At 32.8% G+C, this 8,149-nt stretch overlaps 1 pseudogene; it reads right to left on the reverse strand.

Moving 5' to 3' along the window:
- Positions 1-2,382: 2,382 nt before the first annotated feature.
- LOC112624317 lies at positions 2,383-7,114 on the reverse strand (annotated as a pseudogene).
- Positions 7,115-8,149: the final 1,035 nt, after the last annotated feature.

Consider the following 8,149-nt stretch of genomic DNA (forward strand, 5'->3'; position numbering starts at 1 on the left):
TTGTTGATATTTTATTAGTAATTCCTATAGCCATTGCTCATTAGAGTTACTTAGGCATAAAATGTTAATTTCTCATGAGTTCCCCGATGGTGGTTGTGCATCTTCTCCAAAGATTACACTTTAGGACAGAAAACTTCAAATAACAACGAGGTACAGATTTAGTGGCAGAGAAGCCCATGGCCATAACCATATGCCTTCCAGATCAAGGGCTTCTCTAAAATGTCTCTTAATAGCCTTACAAATTCTATAAAGAGTGTAAGTATTATTATAATATGTGTTTGTTGCTTATGAAACTGAGGTTTGGAAAAGATTAGGAATACTTCAAGGTCATGAAACTAGTTGTCAGAGTCAGGATACCAACGTAGGGGTTCCCCTACTCAGAACTCTGTCTCCTAACAGTAGTGAACAGAAACTTTCCCTCAGAGGCATATTTATTTAATTTTATTTTTTATTTTACTTTAAGTTCAGGGATCCATGTGCAGAATGTGTAGGACTGTTTCATAGGTATACATGTGCCATGGTGGTTTGCAGCACTATTGATCAGTTCTCTATGTTACCTTCTGTCACCTCCTACCCTCCATCCCTAGTGTGTGCTGTTCCCCTCCCTGTGCCCATGTGTTCTCATTGTTCAGCTCCCACTTATGAGTGAGACCATGTGCTGTTTGATTTTCTGTTCCTGTGTTAGTTTGCTGAGGATGATAGCTTCCAGCTTCATCCATGTCCCTGCAAAGGACAGGATCTCATTCCTTTTTATGACCACATAGTGTTCCATGGTGTATACATACCATATTTTCTTTATTCAGTCTATCATTGATGGACATTTGGGTTGTTTCATGTCTTTGCTATTGTAAATAGTGCTGCAATAAACATATGTAGACATATGTCTTTATAGTAGAATGCTTTATATTCTTTTGGGTATATACCCAGTAATGGGATTGCTAGGTCAAACGGTATTTCTGGTTCTAGATCCTTGAGGAATCACCATACAGTTTTCCACAATGGTTAAACTAATTTACATTCTCACCACCTATCTCTTCACAACATAACCATCATCTATCGTTTCTTGACATTTTAATAATCACCATTCTGACTGGTGTGAGATGGTATCTTACTGTGATTTTGATTTTGATTTGCATTAGTGATGTTGAGCTATTTTCACATTTTGGCCATATAAATGTCTTCTTCTGAAAAGTGTCTGTTCATATCTTTTGCTCACTTTTAGATGGGATTGTTTTTGTCTTATAAATTTGTGTAAGTTCCTTGTAGACTCTGGATACTAGACCTTTGTCAGATGCGTAGATTGCAAAAATTTCCTCCCATTCTCTAGGCTACCTGTTCACTCTGATGATGGTTTCTTTTGTTGTGCAGAAGCTGTTTAGTTTAATTAGATCCCATTTATAAATTTTGGCTTTTGTTGCCATTGCTTTTGGCATTTCCTTCATGAAGTGTTTGTCCATGCCTATGTCCTGAATGGTATCACCTAGGTTTTCTTCTAGGGTCTTTTTTTGGTTTTGGGTTTTTCATTTAATTTTCAATCCATCTTAAGTTAATTTTTGTATAAGGTGTAAGGAAGGGGTCCAGTTTCATTTTTCTGCATATGGCTAGTCACTTTTCCTAGTACCCATTTATTGACTAGGAGATCCTTTTCCCATTGCTTGTTTTTGTCAGGATTGTTGAAGATCAGATAGCAAGCAGAGACCCGAATCATGAATGAAATCCCATTCACAATTGCTACAAAGATAATAAAATACCTAGAAATAGAGCTAACAAAGCATGTGAAGGACCTCTTCAAGGAGAACCACAAATCACTGCTCAAGGAAATGAGAGAGGACAGAAACAAATGGAAAAACGTTCCACTCTCATGGATAAGAAGAATGAATTTCATGAAAATGGCCATACTGACCAAAGTAATTTATAGATTCAATGTTATTCTCATCAAACTACCATTGACATTTTTCACAGAATTAGAAATAACTACTTTAAATTTCATACGTATCTACAGAAGAGCTCATATACACAAGACAATTGTAAGAAAAAGGAACAAAGCTGAAGACATCACACTATTTGACTTCAAACTATACTACAAGGCTACAGTTACCAAAACAGCATGGTACTTGTACCAAAGCAGACATATAGACCAATGGAACAGAACAGAGACCTCAGAAATAACACCACACATCTACAGCTTCAGAAGCATTTATACAAATCAGCACACTTCAAGGAGCTAACCCATGCTACATTTCTTAAACTAGAATGGTTGTTGGCTTAATGGCTTTTTTCCTGTTTTTTTCTTGTTTTAACTGTCAGTGTTGATACTTCTGGAAAGAAAAGTAACTAGAGTCAGCTTACCTTTATAATCATGCCCCAAGATTACTGAGGATATCAGTTGCCATACAGATAATTTGATCTATAGCCTCAGTGTGAATGATGCTTTTCCTGCATACACACAAAAGGAGAGAGCAAATTGCAGAGAATAGAGACAATGACAGTAAAAATGTTTCACAAAAACTGTCACTGAAAGCTTAGATTGTTTAAGTTTTTATGACTTTGTGTGTTATCTACATAAATGTTTTCAAATTTTTACATTTTTCTTTTTTATCAGAAAAGTGTTTAAAAGCAAGTAAAAATGATAAAGTATTTACTGTGTGTTGACGTTTTTGTGGCAATAATAATGCCCAACATTGAGTATAATGGGTAGGAGAAAGTTACCGTTTCCAACTTAGGTGGTGTTTCTTCATCTCATTCTTTTAATGAGCTTACTTTCTCTTACAACTCCTACATTCCTTCATACCCACTGCTGTTAACACAAACAGTCCTCATCCCTTTCTATGCATCTTTTTACTTGGTGCTTTTTAAATATGTATACTTGTTATATTAGTAAAGAGAACTTTTGAACCCCTATTCATACTGATATTAGAGGTAAAAATAGTAGGAGATTTTTATACACACATTTAGGAAAACATTAAAGAAATAAAATTTTCTGTTTAATTTAGCACAGTAAGTTTAATTTAAAAACTTTATCATCCTTAAATATTTAGAAGATAGAAACTTACCACATTACATGGGTAGCCTCTATGCTTCATTAGGCATTGTTATACTTCATAGAATTAGGAATTATTCATAGAATTAGGAACTATTCTTTAGGTCAATGTAATTATTTATAAGAGAAAGATACTTAAGCTCTCAGGGAATAATTGAAAATTGACTTATTCAGAGTGGAATTGAGTTTCCGTTGAGAGACTGTTAGAACACAAGGTATTTGTGACTTTAACCTCTGTAATATAAATAAATAAAATCAATGTACACTTTAGCAATTAACAATATACATATATTTGAGAGATAAGTATCAATTATTCTAGGAGAATAGATAGAGAAGAAAACTTATTCAGAGTGCACATTATCAGAAGAACACTTACATGGAATTTTCTTCCATACCCATGGTGCCCATGACGTCCATGATGTCTCTACGAAACAAAAAGAAAAGAAAAGATTAAAGATTCAATATATGATTAATTATCAAGTTTTCCAGTAAATGAAAATGTCTTACCTCTTCATGTGGATCAGCTCTCTTGAAAAAGAAGAAAATGAGAAAGTAATTAATATCTTAATTTTATAATTCAAGAGTATGTATAAAAATTGACTTAGCCACATTTATGATTAAACAGAATGGAGGCATTCTTTGGTTGATGACACACTAAATTAGTTATTTTAGCTTTATTACATCTTCAAAATGAGTGAAGGTAAACTTCTCTATAATTAATGTGCTATATTCAAGTATCAACTCATTTTGGTTTATATATCTTTTTTTATGAAAGGCAAGAAAAGTCTATCATTTGTGAATAAGAGAGTAGAAACTGAAAAATGAAACATTGGATTGTTTTATATATGAATATGTTCTATGTAGCTCAAAAGTTTATTTGCTGATAGAGACAGGCATTACGCTTTTCTCTGTTCTTCTTATATATTTATTTTTCTACTTCTATCCTTTTATAATAAAATCATGTGATAAACTGTGATATCATAACCAATTTGTTTTTTGAAACATTCATTAGAATTTAGTGGATAAGTTGAAGTATTAGTATTCTTTTGTGACCAATTTTCTATTAACTTCATAGAAAGAAGAGGAGGAGTGGGAAGAGGATGAGGAAGTAGAGAATGAGAAAGAGCTCCAGAGAGGTCATGTGCTTTTCCTAATACACAGTAGTAAATGACAGCACAAGCTGGGAACTCATGATATTTAATGAATACAGGCATTGGTTTTATGGCTTAAAATAGGCAGCTTTATTTTAGAAAGAGTAAAATAAATTATATGCTAACTTTAACAGTTGGGTTGTGCAAGAAATGAATTGAAAATTCCTATTTTGACACCATCTAATACTTGGGCTCCATTTAAGTGCACCTTTTCTTTCCTCAGATTTCTAACTTCAGATGGTCTGGAGCTTTTCATATTTAAAGATACTTTCAAAGTTCTCAGTCCCACATATTTATGAAGTTTGTTTAATTTACTTTTATTTTTACATTAAAGTTATTGTACTTGAGTGTTTGCAGGTATGTAATAAATAAGTCCTTAAAGAAATTATGTAGGTTAATTCAAAGAAAATATATAGAAATACTAAAGCTATATTGAAGTGAACATGAATATATGGCAGAACATAAGGAATAAGAAAGACCCTTGGGATAAGTACCGAGAATGTATCCTTTAAAATTTCCGGATATACTTACAGTCATGGAAACCATGAGAGCCAAGATTAAAGCAAAGACAAGAAACTTCATAGTTGGCTGAGTCCTATAAAATCATACATGAAAAATCAGTAATCATATTCTTTCTTGCATTCATTCATCAAACTTCTATTGATGACACTATGCTTCAAAGCACTGGGAGACATGCTCTGTTTTCCAGGCTGGAGTGCAGGGGCATGAGCACAGACCACTGAAGCCTGGACAACCTGGGCTCAAGCCACTCTCCCACCTTAGCCTCTCTAGTTCCACTTGTAGCTGAAACTACAAGGATCTGCCAACCTGCCCAGTGAATTTTTCTTTTTTAGGTAGAGAATGTTATTAGTCTCACAATATTGCCCAGGCTGTTCTGAAACTCGTGGGCTCTAGGAATCTTCCTGCCTCGTCCTTTCAAAATGCTTGGATTACAGGTGTGAGCCCCAGGTATGGTCTCCTGAATTGATAAGTTAATGTGAGTTCTTTAATTTGGAAATATTAATATGCTAATGAAACACACAAATGGACATCTTAAACAAACCAAGAGGATGGGAGTAAGAAGGTAATGAAGAAAGGCAAGCTTGAGTTGGACAATATGGAATGACTAAAGGGAGGTGTTGGGAGCCTATAAAGAAATAAAATGGAGAAGAAAGCATGTTAAAAAAAGAAAACAGTCCAGCATGTAGGGAGGACAAAACTGGAGAAAAGATGACCACTTCGGTTGTTGTGACATTACAAGAGACTTAGATAATGACATTAAGAATGCTAATTAAAGTACAGTGTAAAAACATATTTAGAAAGTAGAATGACAAGCAATGGGCACTTGCTCTCTAATAAAGTTAGTGAATATGATCCAGATTTCTATTAAAGAATGGCACGGATGGTGTAACCTTGAGATTAGAACATTAATGATATTGATTAGAGAAAAATAAAATGAAGAGAAGTCGTAGGGAAAATGTTTGTAGCTACTTTGAGAAGTTGAATTGGTGAAGATTATTTAATATTTCAAATAATATTATTCAACAAAGTTAGCCTCCTCTGGGACTCTGATATGTTTTTATAATTATGCATATGCAAGTGAATCCAGTTCTTTGGCTGATATAAAAAAGTAAAGCAGATTGCTTATTTCTAAATTACAAACATGTAAATAAAAGCATTTCCACTGAAAAATACAATTACCACAAGACTTACAATTACATGGCATTTTTATTTGTTAATTGCAAGCTATAAAGTAATTCGTTAATAGATAATATTTTAAAATTTTTTCTAATCTCTCTTACCTGTCACTTGTGATAGAACATCACAGTAACATTTTTCATCTAATTATAATAAAAAGGTCCTACTCTTAAACAGCCCTACATCTCTATCACAGAAAGAAGAACTCATTTGCATTATTATTTCTTCATTCATTTTGCTTTACTCATTTAAATGGAAACTTCTTGTATAAGAATAAGTATAAAAATTATGTATTTCTTGAAGTTTTTCTATTACATAATAGATAAATCTAATTTTGACTCTTTTTATGATATAGAAAGACAATTTCACTGTTGTTTGTGACTGTGAATTGTGTTGCAAATAGAATATCAAAGAAAGGTTGTAAGAAAGTGCTCTTCTTTTACTAACAGATAAAATGATAAATAAACATAGATAATCAAGATATAATTAAGAGTTTTGAAAAACATATTTCCCAAGTAAAAGAATAATAAAAAATTGGAATAATAAACTTTCTTTTCTGCCATAACACAAATGAATGAAAATGAGTTAAATAAATTAGTAAGATTGAGATGACTAACTCTTATACAGTATATGCTTTACATTATAACAGAAATGGTTTTAATGATGGAAAGGCCAATGAAAAAGTGATAAAATAGTTTACTACTAAGAGGAAAGTAAATTTAAAAAAATAAACTTTTATAAAAATGAATTTGCAAGAGAGAATTTATCAGTATCTTCTTGTAAAATTTGAAATTATACTTTAAGTTTAATATAAAAGTAATAAGAAAGTAGATATCAGGTATCTAGACAAGGAAATAAAAATAGTCCATTGAGGTCCCACCATCAGAGAGGATGTCATACATTGCCATATTCCACATTAGTTACTTTGCAAGATGATTGCTGGTGTTAATTCATAGGAATTGACATCTGGAAGTCATCTTCAGATCCTAATAAATGGTCATTATTTCTTTATAATAAGTTATCAATAGATAATGTACATTTTCATAAGTGAGTTACAATTGATTTTAGCAAAGAAAAGCTTATGCTAAGATACTCTATTGGATTGTACTTGAACATATTACCTTTTACTCGAGAGGAGAGTCAAGAAGTCAGTGAAGCCAAAGTGAAGCCTCAATAGATGTCCTTTCCTAGATGTCTGATGTATTTAAACACGTTGAAATCTCCCTTTTGTTTTTCAAAATAACATCAATTATGAGATCATATGATCGAGATGGAAAGTAATGCCCAAAATCTGTCTCTACAAATTCTAAAAATAAACTTAACCAGGGGATTTTGCAATAGCTCATCGTGAAGACAAGGCAACCAGAAAGCAAATGGACCCATCACATGCTAATCCCAGTGTTAGTCTAGCCCTGAGTGAGTCAGACAATGGAAAAGCATGCTGGAGGAAACCAGGCATCGCAAAGATTGCAGTGATAAAGATGTTTCTGTAGAATGCCATCTACTACTTTTCAACAAATAGATGTCCAAGATGGAGCAATGCTATGTCAAAAATAATACTTACCGTGTTATGAAAAATTTTACACGTTCTCTAGTAGTGATAATTGGCATAATAAAATTGGAGTCATTCTACACTTCCAAAGTTTTTCTACAAATCATTATTTGTCTTGTATTTTTACCTGCTTACATTGACTTAGAATATTTTAAGTAATAAAGTGAATGTAAACATTGGCCAAAATTCAGCCACTTTTGGATGCCATATGATAAAAGGATTCTCATATTTAGTGTCAAAAGTTTCTAGGTGCTTGATCACATGTCTCTCACATAAAACTGATTTCTTATGTTTAGAAATTTGAATTTACCTCCTTGGAGTTTTCAGGGGACCATATATCTTCATAGACATCATTTATTGAAATAACTACACTAGACAGAAAGAGACAAACAGAATTTTAATTAAATTAATAGACAAACATATATAAAAGATCACCTACTTGCTACTAGTTGTATAATTCGATGCGCTAAGAACCGAGTATTAAAAACTCATTTCTAAGTTCAGGTAAGTTGTACAGCTCAGTCTATTGTTCCTCAGGATGTTCCACATACTACCGTCACAATCAGCATCAGCTGGTACCTGCTGAAATGCAAAATCTTAGTCTACTTTTCCAAACTTACTGAGTCAGAATCTTGGGGCGTACACCTGGAACCTGAATTTTAAGAACATATCCAGGAGATTATTTGTGTACTTTAAAGTTTGAAAAAC

Source organism: Theropithecus gelada, chromosome 5 (genome assembly GCF_003255815.1).
Source record: "Theropithecus gelada isolate Dixy chromosome 5, Tgel_1.0, whole genome shotgun sequence".
Classification (NCBI taxonomy): Eukaryota; Metazoa; Chordata; class Mammalia; order Primates; family Cercopithecidae; genus Theropithecus; species Theropithecus gelada.